The 17,857-nt window shown below is 37.8% G+C and overlaps 1 pseudogene; it reads right to left on the reverse strand.

The window, feature by feature from the left end:
* Positions 1 to 7,907: 7,907 nt before the first annotated feature.
* On the reverse strand, positions 7,908 to 10,747 carry LOC100978155 (armadillo repeat-containing protein 1-like; annotated as a pseudogene).
* Between the last annotated feature and the right edge of the window lie 7,110 nt (positions 10,748 to 17,857).

Below are 17,857 nucleotides of genomic sequence, written 5' to 3' on the forward strand. Positions count from 1 at the left end.
TGCCAGGTCTTGGTATCAGGATGATGCTGGCCTCATAGAAATAGTTAGGGAGGAGTCCCTCCTTTTCAATGTTTTGAAATCATTTCACCAGAAATGGTACCAGCTCTTCTTTGTGCCTGTGATGGAAATTCTGCTGTGAATCTGTCTGGTCCTAGGGCTTTTTTTATTTTTTTGGTTGGTAGGCTATTTACTACTGCCTCAATTTCAGAACTTGTTATTGGTCTATTCAGGGATTCAATTATTTAAGAAATACATTTATCAGGTTATAGCTGCCACAGATGGTGATTCCTCTGATGGATCTGGAAAGAGTAAACTGAAAACCTTCTAGAAAGGATTCACTATTCTGGATGCCATTAAGAACACTCGTACTTCACGGGAGGAGGTCAAAATGTCAACATTGACAGGAATTTGGAAGAAGTTTACTCCAACTCACATAGATGACTTTGAAGGGTTCAAGACGTCAGTGGAATAAGTTATTGCAGATGTGGTAGAAATTGCAAGAGAACTAGAATTAGAAGTGAAACCTGAAGATGTGACTGAATTGCTGCAATCTCATGATAAAATAATGGAGAAGGAGATGCTTGTAATGAGTGAGCAAAGAATGGTTTCTTGAGATGAAACCTACTCCTGATGAAGATACTGTGAACATTCTTGAAATGACAACAAAGTATTTAGAATATTATGTAAACTTAATTGATAAAGCAGTGGCAAGGTTTGAGAACAATGACTAATTTTGAAAGTTCTTCTGTGAGTAAAATGCAATCACACAGCATCACATGCAACAGAGAAATCTTTCATAAAAGGAAAAGTCAATCAATTCAGCAACCTTCATTGTTGTCTTATTTTAAGAAATTGCCACAGCCACCCCAGCTTTCAGCAACCACCATTCTCATCAGTCAGCAGCCATTGACATCAAGGGAATACCTTCCACCAGCAAAATTATTATGGCTCACTGATAGCTCAGATGAACGTTAGCATTTTTTAGTAATAAAGTACTTTTAATTGAGATATGTACATTGTCTTTTAGATATAATGCTATTGCACACTTAATAGACTACAATATAGTGTAAACATATCATTTATACACACGTTTATATGCACCGGGAAACCGAAATATTCAGGTGACTCACTTTACTGCAATATTTGCTTTATTGTGGGGGCCTGGTACCAAACCAGCAATATCTCCAAGGTATGACTTCATTGTAATTTTTTTAAAAGAACTAAAAACATATATGAGAAGCTCTCAAATTATGAGGCACATTCTTCAAAATCAAGCATAACTAAAGTACACATTCACCTTTAGAACTTAAAGTCAATGTCACTTCTCAACATATAATCTGAAATATTCAAAGTAAATGGAATAAGCCACATCTCAAGGGCAGCATTCTAAATGGAATTTATCGAACCATTTTTAAGTTAGCTAATTTTCAGTTTTAAATATTTGACCTCTAGTCCTTATACTCTCTTATATTCCCAATTTTGTGCTTTTCTTTAAGGAGAATTCCTAGAAGCACTTAGGGAAAACAAGCTAGCTCACTTGTTAAACATGGAATAATCTGAACCAAAAGCCCAAATGCATAATTGTCTCCATAGTTTTTGGAGCAGAACATTGTTTGCAATTGATATTCCTCTCCATAGTTATGGTATTTTATTTCATATTCTATATCTCTAACTCCACAAGGTGAATGACCAGGCTTCCAGTTATAAAATGTCTGTGCCTAACTCTTTAATGTCTATTATATCTGCTATATAATGTGCCATAAATGTGAAACTCAGTCCTTAAAATATTAAACAGAATTTAAAGCTAACAAAAATATTCAACAAAAACACTATATACAACCAGATCTCTCAGCTTTGTAGTCAACAATACAACTATTCAGGGGATTTTTTTAATTGGGTAGCCTTAATCAGTAAGGGAAAAGCCATTAGGTGATGGAGGGGTCCATACCCTGAGAAACTCAGATCTACAAATCCTTATCATCTCTGCCTTGTGAGATGACACAAAAAATAAAGATATCAAGGGCTCCAGTGCTGGTATATTCTGAAGAGCTGCATTTCTCACAAGCAAACCTATTCTATCTAATTTACAGTTGGTTCTAGAACATATTTCTGTTATATTTATTAAATACATATTTTTAAAATCACATATTCGCCAAATTAACTGTTCTAGGATATTTCCGACAAGGAATAAAGGAACTAAAAGACCCTCATCTCAAGTCTATGTCATATTCTCATTTAGAATGCGTGGAGAACAAAACAGTAATTTAAATAAATTGAGTATATTTTCCTTAGGCAATTAGACTGTGTTTTCATTTAACTTGCCTGATGTATATTCTTCCTAGATTCCTATGAGATAAATGAGCCATTGTTTTTAAGGTGACAAGAATACTCAATGAACTTGGGACCACCTAATGAAGTGATGGTTGAAGTCTAAATACAAGACAATCTAAACTCTCCTATCCTTAGAGTAATTTAGGCCTATGAGGTTTGCCTCTAGTTTTAATTGTGAATTCAACTTTTTGATGAATGTACTGTGTGAGATTATAGTTGTTCAAATAATGGAATTCAAATGGTATCAATGCAGATATCTTTATATCCTTTAGAGAAGAACTTTTTCACTCTCACTAACCCGGCTCCACAAGGCAGAGTGCAATACTTTTCTTTTCCACATAGCTAAAATCACAGAAAAGACAAATAACTGGATATTTTAAACCAAAAATATTGATAATGTATGATGAATTTTTAATTTTTTTGTTGTTCTACCTTAATCATTAAATGACCTTCTATAGCATCTTAAGTTTAACAAATCTTTTGAGAACAAAATGTATGATTACTGGATGTCATAAAGAGGCCTTTTGTTTCCACTGCAATTTGAAACATGATGTTCCAGAAATCAAAACTGCATAGCAGAGCAAATATTCATACATTCTCAGCTGTTTCAGGTTATTTCTTTCAAAAGGTTATGGCTTTAAATGCTCACAGGCAAAAGCAAGATGCCTATTAGAGTGGCCAAATGGAGAAAGACAAGGTACATAGAAGACAAAGCATGAACTGCCTCCCTAACCCTAATTATTCAGAAGAGAGAAACAAAGAAGAAAGTGTGCATTGCTATGCTGCTAAATCAAGGATTATTCCACTTCAAATCTGGTCAAGTCTGATCAGTGGAGGCCTATATTTTGTTAGGTATCCAGACAACAAACCTGACAGGTGGCTTGCAAAATGTAGGGAAGCAAAGACTTATTGTTTAACCCACATTCTTGACATAGATAGGAAAATATAGCATATCTGAGGTTATTCACTCAGCCCTTTGGAGAGCTGGTCCCTCATTTCTCCTTCACCCAATCTTTCCAGGCTATTGCTCTGATGCAGCATCAAAGCCAGTAAAAGCACATTTGAAAATGAAAGGTCTATCACATTCCACGCTTCTTTTGAAACATCAAAAAGGCACAAAAAGAAGCGGTAGGACTAGAAAAAGCGGACAAGGAGCAGGACAGTGCCTGTTAGAACGGCAGGAATAGCTGGAGGTGAACCAATGTGAGGTCTATGAAAAGGCAAGTGAGAGAACCAGAAATTTGCTGCTGACAAGATGAAACAGCCCACAGCTGTGTCATGCTAATAAAAAGTTAATTTCAACTTTCAGACACTCTTCATGGTACTTTACAGTTCAATGGCACCAAGCTCATCCATTGTGCTGCATCACCTGCAAAGGCTCGGTCTATTTACAAGCTCTCAGAATCCAGATAGAATTGCAGGAAACTATTTTATTCCTGGAAGATGTCCATGGGGATAAGAACATTTGCGATCAGGTTGAACGGCTACCCCAGTATCCTTGCAAACTGGAGCTTCAGGCATCGAATAAGTCCTAACACACAAACACGGGTGGATCAGGAGATTTTCCTTAGTCCTAGTTCATGCCATCACTGGCAAAATCTGGGGATAAGCAGAGTTTCAGCTGAAATAAAAAAATCTTAAATACCTTGAGAAATCTGTGGCCACCCTCATGACCTACTTCTTTCAGGCTGAAACAGACAGCCTACAAAACTTTTTAAAAAGTCATCTCCCTAAGTTTTCTACTGTGTTATTTCCTGAGACCATAAATCCAAGTTGTTATGTATACATAGAAGCTGCCTCTAGAAATCTTGTGCTTGGTGATGTTTCAAAAATACAAGTAGAAAACAAAAATCCAATAATTCTTCACATGCACATCTTCTCGGTGCCATTGTACCCTGACCTCAGAAAATGTCATAGTGGCTATTTCACTCTATAAAGTTGAATAGGCATTACATTTCCTGCAGTAGCCATGTAATTTAGAAGAGCTATGTATTTGAAATTTTAAATCCTGGATGTGAATTTCAGCTTTGTCACTGATTGTTTCATTGTAAGCAAGACATTTAACTCTGTTCCAACCCACATCCCCTGATGCGTAAAATGAACTATAAAAGCTGCCCTGCCCTGCCCTGTTCACTTTACAGGGATGTTATCAGGAGCTAATGAGAAAAATCCTTTGCAAACTTATAGAAAAGTATACTATTATTACACATAACAAGATATTGCTGTGCCTAACAATGAGTATAGACAACGTATTTGTTGAATTAATGAAAAAATTAATTACTCATAAAACTAAGTAAGAAAAATTTACCATATGACTTTATTTCAACAAATATATTTCAATTTAATGTACTTTATGGCTCATGGTTGCAATATCCTTGAAATTCCATTGCATAGCCCTGAAGATATTAATTATGTTTACTCTAATACTTCTGTTTGCTATCTTAACTGTTTTTCTTAGATACTAGTTCTTCTAGTGTATTTAGTGTCTCAAATATAGAGATGCTTGTTTTTTTAATATCCACTCAATTTTAATTATGTTACCTTTTATTATTTTACAGTTTCAAAATATGTATTTCAAAAAATGCTGTTACAGTTGCCTTTGCTGCTCTATATGATCTGGAATAAAAGAACACTTAGAATTAGAACACACAAACATCAAGTTGTAATACCTACTTGTCCTGAGCAATTACTACCAAAGGGATATAGTTTTTAAATAAGCAGATGTGTGGCAATGAAAAATAAAATACAAATTCGTTACAACAGTAAACTTTGCTTTAGTGGCTATAGAAAGAAGGTGGTTTTATTTTCTTTTTTTCAACACATCTGGTTCTGGCAGCAAGTTATATTATGCATTTAGAGCAATAGGTGCCCTGAAAGTTTTTTTTTTTTCAGTTTGTGCATGTCACTTGAATCAGAAACAAGACACATGAAAAAAATATCATCCTCAATAACCCCCAGTAACACTCCCTCCAGAAGGTCACAATGTTAGTGAACTCAAGACTCTCACTGGTGATGGTATTTTACAATGAAAACACAAGAAAACCCTTTAGGGTCCAATTTTCACATCACATTCTCCAAATAGTAAAATAGTAGCTCTACATGTGGATGAAAAGGAATTTCAATTTCTTCCTATTTGTTTTTAGTCATACCATATTAACATATATCTGGATTTAATTAATTTCCAAAAGGAAAATTTTAGTTACCAAATATTTCAGAAATTTAATAAAGCATCACATATATGTAATTAGCACTTATCTGCCAAAAAAATTATATGTATACGTATTTATTTATCTTAACTTCACTGAAGTTCTTTTTTTCTGGCTAGTCATAAAAAACAGGATTAAGTGATCAATGCTGGCTTTATTTCTTCATAAGCAATAATTTGGGTCTTTTTCATTCAATACAACTGCAGCATTTTCATAATAAATTCACAAAAGGCAATACAAAGAAACATCTACTGAATAGGCTTCTGTCAAGCAATTCATGTTTTAAAGTTAGACTCTATACCAAAATGGCGTTATGGTATTATAGGCATTTGATTTTTGTTTTTTTCAGTTTGTCAGTTCTTTATGCCATTATTTTTTTCTAGCAAGAGATAATGTATAATCACAAAGTAAGGCCTAGAGACCATTTACAGTTGTTTGCAATATTATGGTCAGACTTAACTCTCAAGAGCTGATATAAACCAAAGTGAAAAGAAGTCAACTAGAACCACATTTGGTCACATTCGAATAGTCTCCAAAAACACTTTGCTAACATACATGTTTCCTCCTTCTTGACAGATTTTGTGTTAATTTTATTAAAATTACAATGAATAAGCCTGCAAAATTTTTGTAGAGTTCTTTTTCTAGGGGACTACTATGTTCAAATGAATGTTTTTAATTTGCAAAATGTCATTAGTAATGTCCTTTCTATAAACATGGTTGGCAAAATAAGAAGGCACAAAAGAGGGTAACAAGAAATGTTTTCAGCTTTCAGTGAAGAGTACCAAAGCATGTATCTTTCACAGTAAAACACGTATCTTTCATAGAGTAAAATATTCGGTAATTGATGCACAAATTGAGCTACAAGAAAGCTTCTCTTCAGGTAGGTCCTGAGGCTTGAGGAGAGAACGAGTTTTCCTAATGACGCACTTCATGTAAAATAAAATGTAAAGCTGTATATATCTGTTTGGTTTTTTTTATTATGTTTTAAGTTGTAGGGTACATGTGCACAATGTGCAGGTTTATTACATATGTATACATGTGCCATATTGGTATGCTGCACCCATTAACTAGTCATTTACATTAGGTGTATCTCCTAATGCTATCCCTCCCCCTTCTCCCCTCCCCCAACCCCACGACAGGCCGTGGTGTGTGATGTTCCCCACCCTGTGTCCAAGTGTTCTCGTTGTTCAATTCCCACCTATGAGTGAGAACATGCAGTGTTTGGTTTTCTGTCCTTGTGATAGTTTGCTCAGAATGATGATTTCCAGCTTCATCCATGTCCCTGCAAAGGACATGAACTCATCCTTTTTATGGCTGCATAGTATTCCATGGTGTATATGTGCCACATTTTCTTAATCCACTCTATCATTGTTGGACATTTGGGTTGGTTCCAAGTCTTTGCTATTGTGAATGGTGCCACAATAAACATACATGTGCATGTGTCTTTGTAGCAGCATGATTTGTAATCTTTGGGTATATACCCAGTAATGGGATGGCTGGGTCAAATGGTATTTCTAGTTCTAGATCCTTGAGGAATCGCCACACTGTCTTCCACAATGGTTGAACTAGTTTACAGTCCCACCAACAGTGTAAAAGTGTTCCTATTTCTCCACATCCTCTCCAGCACCTGTTGTTTCCTGACTTTTTAATGATTGCCATTCTAACTGGTGTGAGTTGGTATCTCACTGTGGTTTTGATTTGCATTTCTCTGATGGCCAGTGATGATGAGCATTTTTTCATGTGTCTGTTGGCTGCATAAATGTCTTCTTTTGAAAAGTGTCTGTTCATATCCATCACCCACTTTTTGATGGGGTTGTTTGATTTTTTCTTGTAAATTTGTTTAAGTTCTTTGCAGATTACTTTAGCCAGTATGGCAATTTTCAAAATATTGATTCTTCCTATCCACAAGCATGGAATGTTCTTCTATTTGTTTGTGTCCTCTTTTATTTTGTTGAGCAGTGGTTTGTAGCTCTCCTTGAAGAGGTCCTTTACATCCCTTGTAAGTTGGATTCCTAGGTATTTGATTCTCTTCGAAGCAATTGTGAATGGGAGTTCACTCATGATTTGGCTCTCTGTTTGTCTGTATAGGAATGCTTGTGATTTTTGCACATCGATTTTGTATCCTGAGACTTTGCTGAAGTTGCTTATCAGCTTAAGGAGATTTTAGGCTGAGACAATGCGGTTTTCTAAATATACAATCATGTCATCTGCAAACAGGGACAATTTGACTTCCTCTTTTCCTAATTGAACATCTTTATTTCATTCTCCTGCCTGATTGCCCTGGCCAGAACTTCCAACAATATGTTGAATAGGAGTGGTGACAGAGGGCATCCCTGTCTTGTGCCAGTTTTCAAAGGGAATGCTTCCAGTTTTTGCCCATTCAGTATGATATTGGCTGTGGGTCTGTCATAAATAGCTCTTATTATTTTGAGGTACATCCCATCAATACCTAGTTTATTGAGAGTTTTTAGCATGAAGAGCTGTTGAATTTTATCAAAGGACATTTCTGCATCTATTGAGATAATCATGTGGTTTTTGTCTTTGGTTCTGTTTACATGATGGATTACGTTTATTGATTTGTGTATGTTGAACCAGCCTTGCATCCCAGGGATGAAGCCAACTTGATCATGGTGGATAAGCTTTTTGATGTGCTGCTGGATTTGGTTTACCAGTATTTTATTGAGGATTTTTGCATTGATGTTCATCAGAGATATAATCTCCTGGTGTGCCATTTGCTAAGACTGTTGGAAAAGCGCAGTATTAGGGAGGGAGTGTCCCAATTTTCCAGGTACCATCTGTCACGGCTCCCCTTCGCTAGGAAAGGGAATGCCCTGACCCCTTGCGCTTCCCGGGTGAGGTGATGCCCCGCCCTGCTTTGGCTCACACCCCGTGGGCTGCACCCACTGTCCGACAAACCCCATTGAGATGAACCTGGTACTTCAGTTGGAAATGCAGAAATCACCCGTCTTCCGCGTCGCTCACACTGGGAGCTGTAGACTAGAGCTGCTCCTATTCGGCCATCTTGGAACCTCCTCCCATGTTTGGTTTTAACAGCGGACCCATGGTTTATAAAATATAAGGCAATTAAATGAAAGAGAAAAAACAAAATACTTTCATAAACAAAGCAACTCCATCCACAGCCTCTGTTCTTTTTACCACTCAGTGGGGTAAAATGTCCAATAAAATGTAAAATGTAGCATATGCAATCATGTAATCTAAAAGCTTTTCATGATAACTCATTGCAAATTGCACTTGACAGTTCACCACAACAATGGAAAACTGGCCCCTGGTTGGTTCACACAGTCCTTGAACCCCAAATTGAAGTCACCAATAAAACGATCTGGATAAAAAGTTTGCAGCTGTGCTCAGCCAGCTAGTTCCACCCACTGGGTATGAGCTGACCCAGGACACCACCTTGTACTGTTCATTTGTGGGACTCTCATCTTCAGACACGTAGTCAGGTAGCCCTGTGTTCTGTTCTACCACAGGAAGGTCTTGGAATGGGACCAGCATCTCTTCTCCACTTTCACTTTTCACAACTTACGGAGCTTTCATAACCTTGGTTGATGCTCTCGCTGATGCGAAAGCCTCAGCTTTCAAATCTGAACGGATTCACACCACGCCTTTGAACAGCCATTTGAAAAGTAAAGCTAATAACACCTTTAATTTTTAACAAAGCCTCTTCATATAGATTTCTCGAAGACGTATCATCAAGGCCGTCTATATGCAAAACCACTGTTTTGGCACGTTTGTTTGCAGTTCCCAGAAAAAACTGAGCTTTCCTTCAATATGAATTCATTTCATTGAAACTATCACCATCTGCCTTATTGGAGGACTGAAGTATGTCATAGATTTCAGAGGCCAGAAGTTTTGTTTCTCCCAGAGTTGCAGTTTTCTGTATAACATTTTGTAGGCTCAACATCATACCCAGTTCTCCTTTCATCTTTTCTCTGTTTGCACGGTGTTCTCCCAAGTATCGAAGAGCGAGCAAAGCCAAATGGACGGGAGGGTTGGGGTGGTCCATAAATAAAATAAGGCAAGGCAGACATCCCTGATCCTGGACTACAGCTCTTCTGTTTAATGGATCTGCTGCTATATCCCCTAACTGGTTAACTACCGATAGAGTATCAGACTCTTCACTCATGGTGGAGGTGGAAGAATTCATCTTCTATGCCATGCACATGAATAAAATTTTAAATTCGCTCCAGAGCTTTAGGAGTTCAGAGCCTGCTGCACCATCAGGGCCACACCTACGGATGAGGTAGAAACCCAGGCGGCGTGAGCCCCTCGGTTCACAGCCACAGCGTCGGCGATCGCAAACAACCAGACTAACTCAGGGAGCCAAAGAGCAAGGCGCTCTTTGGCGGTGGGGAAAGGAGATGCTTGTTTTCAAGTGTTCAATGAGTCAGTGTTATTTGAGCACCTTTTTTTTTTTTTTTTTTTTTTGATACAGAGTCTCACTCTGTCACCCAGGCTGGAGTGCAGTGGCACGATCTTGGCTCACTGCAGCCTCCATCTCCCAGGGCCAATTGATTCTCCTGCCTCCGCTTCCCCAGTAGCAGGGATTACAGGCATGTGCCACCATGCTCAGCTAATTTTTGTATTTTTAGTAGAGACGGGGTTTCTCCGTGTTGGCCAGGCTGGTTTCGAACTCCTGACCTCAAATGATCCGCCTGCCTCGGCCTCCCAAAGTGCTGGGATTATAGGTGTGAGCCACTTTGCCCGGCCAAGCACCTTTGTTTTTGAGAATGCCAGTTCTATGTCTTTGCTACTCTATCCTGCCCAAGGTTATTGTGGAAGAATGGTGAGACACGGTACCCAGTGAGACATATTGGTAGAGTCTCTTCTGTGAAGTGAATTCCTCATTCTCCTGATCTTAGTAACCACCAAGGACACCTCTCTACCTCTGCAGAGTCAGGACACACAGTGACTTTATTTGTACATCCAGTGCACACAGTAGCCTCATAATATGAGCACATATGATTATTGACCCATTCTCAGAAAAAAGCAAGGGTCCAGAAAGAGGCAACCATCCCAGCTGTGGCAACTAATAGATAGTACCTGGTGATTGTCCCAAGGCCTCTTCCCTCCTGCTGTCTGTTAACTGTGAGAGAGAGGACTGGCAAATAGCTCAACTTGCCCAGGAGACATTTCCCTCATGGTGTATCACTTTGAATCTCTCTCTTTCCTATTTTTCAGAAGTGCTTCAATACTTCCCACCCTCTGATAAGAATTCATTCTTGTTTTTGATTTGATGATATGAAGGAGACACTAATTGCAACATGAACAAAAGAAATTAGCTTAGAAAAATTCCTAAGCAATGGTTTGCTCATCACTCTGTCTCTATTGGTTCATCGACTTATTATGAAAATAACACATGCTTTCAGTTGGAAATTCAAAATAGCACAAAAAGGTATCCAAAGCAAAGTAAGTCTTCTTCTCAGCCCAGTCCCTGAGTCCCACTCCCTGTAGATAAATGCCATCGACCATTTCTCATATGCTCTTCCAGAAATTTTCCATGTAAATATACGTCTATAGACATTATTAAGTACCTTTCTTTTGTTTAACTTAATGATATATCTTGAAGATTTGTCCATATCAGCATATGTAGATACACTAAATACAACAATTTATTATATGACCACATCAAAATTTGTTTAGTCAGTCTCCTGTTGATGGACATATGGCTGTTTCCTGGCTTTTGTTTTTCAGACCTCTCTGTGTACAGGTGAAATTAAAATCAGAGGACAAATTGCTACATTTGCTAGCAGGCCTTACAAGATTGGCATGTTTTAAATTTTAATAATATTGTCCAATTGCATTTCAAAGAGGGTGTACCAATTTTTACAACACCTGCATTGCATATGTACCTGTATCCTTACACCCCTAGCCACTGTGAATTTCCGTATTTTATAACTATTGCCACTATGATAGGCAAAAAATTGTTTCATGGTCTGAATTTGTATTTCTTTAATTATGAATGAGACTGAGATATTTTAATATGTGTAAAAATGTATTTTTCTTTCTGAACTCCTCTTTCATACATATCCTTTGCCTATTTTGTGAGGTCATTTATATTTTTCTTGTTGGCCTATACTAATGTTTTATACATATATAGAGGGGATATAGAACATATACAGTGCAGATGTGGTAAAAATTTGTACAACCTCTCTGGAATGCAGTTGGAGATGAAGATGCATGTGTACAAAGTACAGGGTTTTCTTGTTTTGTTTTGTTTTTTGAGACTGAGTCTCGCCCTGTCGCCCAGGCTGGAATGTAATGGTGCGACCTTGGCTCACTGCAACCTCTGCATCCTGGGTTCAAGGGATTCTCCTGCCTCAGCCTCCTAAGTAGCTAGGAATACAGGCGCACGCCAGCACACCAGCTAATTTTTTGTATCTTTAGTAGAGACGGGGTTTCACCATGGTGGCCAGACTGGTCTTGAACTCCTGACCTCATGATCCGCCCGCCTCGGCCTCCCAAAGTGCTGGGATTACGGGCGTGAGCTGCCGCATCCGGCCCAGGTTTTTTTTTTTTAATTTTGCCTTTTACCTTTAATTACTGTAGTTTTCCATGAAATAAATTTAATATTTTATAGTAAAATTTATTGCTCTACCTCTTTTATTGCTAATATCTGCTTAGATTTTTTTTTTTTTTTACTTAGGAAAATATTACCCACTCCAAGATTACTTTAAATTTTTTTCATGATGCCTTATAAAATTTTTTTAGTTTTGCATTTTATCTTTAAAGCTTTGGTAGAAATTCAAAATAGCAAATCTAGAATGTACTTTAATGCAAGGAGTGAGACACAGAACTATTTTTTTTCTAAATGACTGAAAACGTCTCAATGCCATCTATTAAATAATCCATCTTTCTTCACTGATTTAAAATGCCACCTTTATCATACACTGGATTCCCTGAAGTGTTTGGACCTACTTAAGATTCTATTCTGTTCCATTGATCTGCCTGCCTATGCAGATATTTTAGAAATGAATACATTTATGTAGCTATAATTTAGCCTATGTGGGTCTATTTCCAGGCTTTAGTTAATTGTATTCTACAGTATGTTTATTTGTCATTGTGTACCTCGGTTTTGACTTCCTCAAGGGTAAAAATTATGGATTCTCTTCCCTCTGTAATTCCCTAAAACATGAGTCTCTGCCAAGTTTGTCATTTTGAAAACTGAAATCAAGCCATGTCCTTAGGCAGAACCAGTGGTGGTCTGAGTGGTTTCAGTGAGTGAAGCCCCTGCTCAAAATATTCAACCTCTAAATGTAATATATAAAACACTATGACAGTTTATTCCTTTCGTTAAAGGGACGCTCCTTTAAACACTAATACTGTGCATGGTGCTGAGAATAATTGTTCATTATAATTTCTCCTTGGTCTAAGTTTTGGTAGAAAGGCAACATGAACTAACATTTAAGATCCATGAAATGTGTTAAGAATAGCACATATTCCGTCTCATTTAATATCACAAAACAGCCTACAAAATTGGCGTTATTTATCTCACTTTACATAGGAGGAAACAGGCTTAGAAAAGTAAGTTAATTTGCCAACTTAGTTAGTGGCAAACCCTGGATTCAAACCCAAGCCTGTTCGATGCCAAATATCACGTTCCTACTCTCCTATGCCGCCTCCCAGAGACAGAGATCCTCAAACAATAATGGAAAATAATTTTCACTTCTTGTCCCAGCCATGCAGTGGCTCCCTTGATCACTGAATGGAGAATAATTTCTAGCTACAACCATGCTTAGCAGGAAACAGGACCATGATAAATGATTGACATCTGCCACAGAAGTCAAAGGCAGCAGTGGCTATACAGGACACTGTATTTGTCATTATTGCACTACAACACAACATAGGAGACCAAAGGAACATTTTCCCAACTTCACAGTTATGTTTAGGAACAACCCTAAAAATCAGTTGATCGATAAAATTTCACTCCCTAAATAAAGCCTAAGAAGCCAAAGTTAAAAAAATAAATTTTGAGAAATATAGTAAATAAAAGAGAGATTTATATGTGATATCCAAAGTATACCAGTCCTGCCAACTTGACAGGCTAAATATTCAGCCTCTTTTTGTAATAATCAACTTGGCTCTAGTAGTCATAGGAAGTTACTACCCCAAACCAATTTTCCCCAGGCAGAAGAGAGAGAAGAAACTCTATTCCATTCTAGAGCTATGTATCAAATCAAGTACCTGAACTTTGAATCAAGCTCTACGCAGATCCACCAGTTCTAAGAACTGGGCCCCTGGGTTTGTGTGATACTCAATAGTTCCACATCTGGCCTCTCTGGAGTAGCCATTGAGTGGCCACCCAACTCCTACTCCTCTTTCCTCTCCCTCAGGGATCTGCAAATTTATCTAAGTTTTCTGCCCACTTCCACAAATTCATATGGCTCAGGTAAGATTAGCCCCACTCCAGCCCCTCATAGTCCAGGTGTAATCCCATGCCCTTTGTCAATAACTGGATTAGCAATGGGACTAATTGCTATTTGCCATTAGCAATGTGATTGGATTCAGAGTCCTGAATTGTGGTAGAGGTCTGCTCTAAGCATAAAAAAAAGTTTTACCTTGCTCCTCTGGAACAGCACCAGGGAACAACCATTACTTTTCATCTGGCCAGTCTCCTTTGCTGATATAAGATCCGGAACTGCTGCAGCACATTCCCACCAGCCACCATTCAGAGGAGGGCAGAGTCAAAAGGATCACAAGGAATTGAACCTGTAGCCATCATGGACTCAGCCATGATGCCCACAATAGCGCTGAACTTGCAGTTACTGAAGCAGTAAACAAGTTTAAATTGTAAGCCATTACTGGCCTCCAAATGTTTCCTAACTGACCTCACTCATACACCTCCACTATGAATCTCTGAGGCAGTCACTCTCTAAACTCTAGACAAGGGCTCCCAAAGTATTCGCCTACTTAAAGGACGCTGTAGGAGTTAAGAGCATAGGCTCAAACCCTGGCCCTGCCACTTATTTTCTGTGTGATCTTGGCAAGTTACCTAAACTGTCCAAGCATGTTCCTTCATCCATAAACTGGAGATAATCGTCACATCTAAGAGTTGTGTGAGGATTGAGGCAACTCATGCCTAGTGCTTAAAATCCAGCCTGGCATGTAAATACTGTCCTGATTATGTGTACTTTTGTCAATGCCTGTGCCTGATTTTCCTCTCCCCAACAGTGACCCCAATTCCACACTTCCTGTGTTTATTTGGATTTTATAATCTTCAATCCTGAATCTAATCCATGTGTCTAGCCACTGCACCCAAGTCATTCCAAGTTCGGACCCTTTTCAAGTACAGCTATATTCATTGACATTTTCCCATCTAGGAATCCCAGGGATGATATAGCTAATGTAAGCCTGTACCCTAATGAAATACAAGTCTAATGCTAATTGGTATCTTGTAGATTTTAATCCATTCTTCTTACGACAGCACTACTTCTTAAGAGCCTGTTCCTGTGGGTTAATGTATACAGAAAAATACGGTACTAATTACTATGGACATTTAGCTTTGTTTCCCTATGAACAATTATCCTACTACAGTAACCCTCCCTTCCCATTTGGCCCCAGCTGTTTAATTCATTAGGTATTACTTTTTTTTTTTTCCTTTGAGCTGTTAGGCTGAATTTCAAAAAGAGACTGATCAGGAAAATTTTCAAATACATCTTTCAAATTTCTTTTCTCCTTGAAAATAAAGTTGAACAGTCCTCATACCATTAAATGTGGCAATTCAGTTGACGGGACAGCTCCTTTCAAAGTGCATACCTATGGCTATTTTCCATACCCTGGCATTGCTTGTCTGCTGCTTTCCAAGCAGGTTCACCAGGAACTGTGCCATGCTTAGCTATCATTTTCTGCTTATAAGAAGTAAGTGAGAGATCAGGATCGTTAGAGTCTGTAAACACTTGAATGCTTAGAAATGCAAAGCAATGAGCTATTCTGCAGGGCTGCCAGAGAAAAGGAGTGGAAAGAGGAGAAAAGAAATTATGTCTTCAAACTCCAATGCGTACCATTCTCACATGATGTCTAAACAGACAGGAATTCAAGTTGAGCATTTGAATGTTAAAAGAAAATAGACAATGCAATGATCTTCCCAGCAAAATAGCAGCCATACATGGGCTGCCTTGAATGGAAAAGGGAAGAAAAAAGGAGAAACAAAGATAAAATGAGACACAGGGAAAACAGGCACACAGATTGTCCAGGGAGGGTACAGTTAAGATTTCTGTAGTTTTACATGAAAAAAAAAATTCCGTTTCATAAAAGGAATTCAAATGAGAGAAATAAGAAAAAGTCAGGCTGAACTTCAGAATCCATGATACCCTGATCTATAATATTTCCTCATCTAATTCCAACAATTTCAGGTAGCCAATTCAATGCTGTGTAATTCTGAAAATGATTCATGGGACCAAAAAAGCAACTTTGGAGCATCTAAACTACCTGGTTCAAATTTGAGAACATTATTTTCATATTTTTCTTTAGCCGCTCCACAGTTCCATGGCAAATTAATAGAAAGCCAGTGAGATTTCAATGTGTGGGCTGTATTGTTCTTTTTTATGCGATGTGTATAACCTTTCCCCATCTGCACAGATACACAGAGGCCTATTTTGGTGTGCTTTTTAAATTTGCTGCTTGTCCATGAAATGGAATGTTCCTGAGAAACTAGAGCAGTAAAGAACTTAGAACAGGTGATAAAACCTCATTTTTGCACTGTCACTCAATGACATTGCACTGCTGAAGCTGCACAGCAGTTAATGGCCATGGAAATTATACTGGTCCACAAGCCCTTGGACAGGAAGAAAACTAACTGTGAGAACTTGAATTTTACTGAAAATCAAAAGCCAACTGACAGGACGCTCTCTGAACTCACCCAGGAAATGCTTAGTCATCAGATATAACAATACTCAGAAAAAGATTCAGAAGCAAAACCTAGGGAATTGTTTAAAAAAAAAAAAAAACTCTCACACACGTCAGGGTGAATTTTACAAAGTATATGAAAGGCTGTGCAAAAAAGTAGATTGCAAGGCAGTATACCACAGCCATCAAATATCTAGTACATTTTTAAGTTCAATAAATTCCTAGTCACTGTAATTGTGCCTAAAAACACAGAGTAAAAAAAAAATGGCAAAATAAGCAAAGAATTATTTTAAAGCTAGAGGATAATATTTTTCTAAAAAAACATAAGGGAGTTATGGGTGTACACAAAGACACATATAATGAGGATGGCTATGTAAAATAGTAATTCCTCACTCATGAGTTCCACAAGTGTCTACTGAGTACCTACTCTGGGCTAGTATCTGTTCTATGTGCTGTGGTTATAACTACGAACAAGACAACATCTCTACTCCTATCGAATTTATTTTCTCATTAGGAAGAAATGCAAAATAAATATATATATGAAGCTACATTCAATAATTGTAAATGATCAAGATCAGCCACTTTGCTTAATATTTCTTAAAATTTATTTTGTATAGACAATTCCACTGGAATTTACTCTACATTCATACCAGCTATCGTGAGGAAGAGAGGTAGAAATCTATCTGGGCCACAGCACCTTTTCCCACACTTAAATAACATGGCTCCTTTAAGTAGAGTATGATTATATTTATGAAACGTACATTTTTTAATTTTTTCATATTTATGGGTTGTTACACAGAAACCATCTTAGTGCCAATAAGTATTTAACATTTACCACTTTCAGCAGGTGAAAGAATTTCTATCTCAGCTTCATTATAATTATGCTAAACACTTTCAGGTTTCCATTTTCCTTTTTTTTTAAATAATGAAATAAAATGCAATCAAATATTCAAATCATTGGACAAACAACCATACAAAAGTCAATACTGCTGAAAATGAATCGTCACCTAGCCCACGGCTCCACTATGCAACAGCTTGAATTTTTGTCAGCTGACATAAGAGAGTCCAAATTTAATAGTGAAAGGCAATTAAGGGTGAGAGTATAATGTAATAAAAAGGTGGATTGTATGGAAATTGAATTTTTAAAAGTCTCTGTACCAAGAGAGGAACAGGTGCTGGACTGCCATAATTGACAATGGAGCCTTCTATTGGAAGGCTATCCTGGGACCCAGTATTCCAGCTCTTGTCTCTCTAGGGTGGGAAAGACAGGGTTCTCAGCCCTGACTGAAGTCCAAAGAAGCCGTTAACATAATGTCTGCCATACTACAGTTCCACCCAAAGAGTACGGAAGACCAGATGCATTAATCTACTCAGAGGCAAAGGATGGGAGAACAGGGAACTAGGTGATTGGTGCCATTTCTCTGTCTGTCTCTTTTTTTTATACATCCACACGTAAT

Source organism: Pan paniscus, chromosome 3, assembly GCF_029289425.2.
Source record: "Pan paniscus chromosome 3, NHGRI_mPanPan1-v2.0_pri, whole genome shotgun sequence".
NCBI lineage: Eukaryota > Metazoa > Chordata > Mammalia > Primates > Hominidae > Pan > Pan paniscus.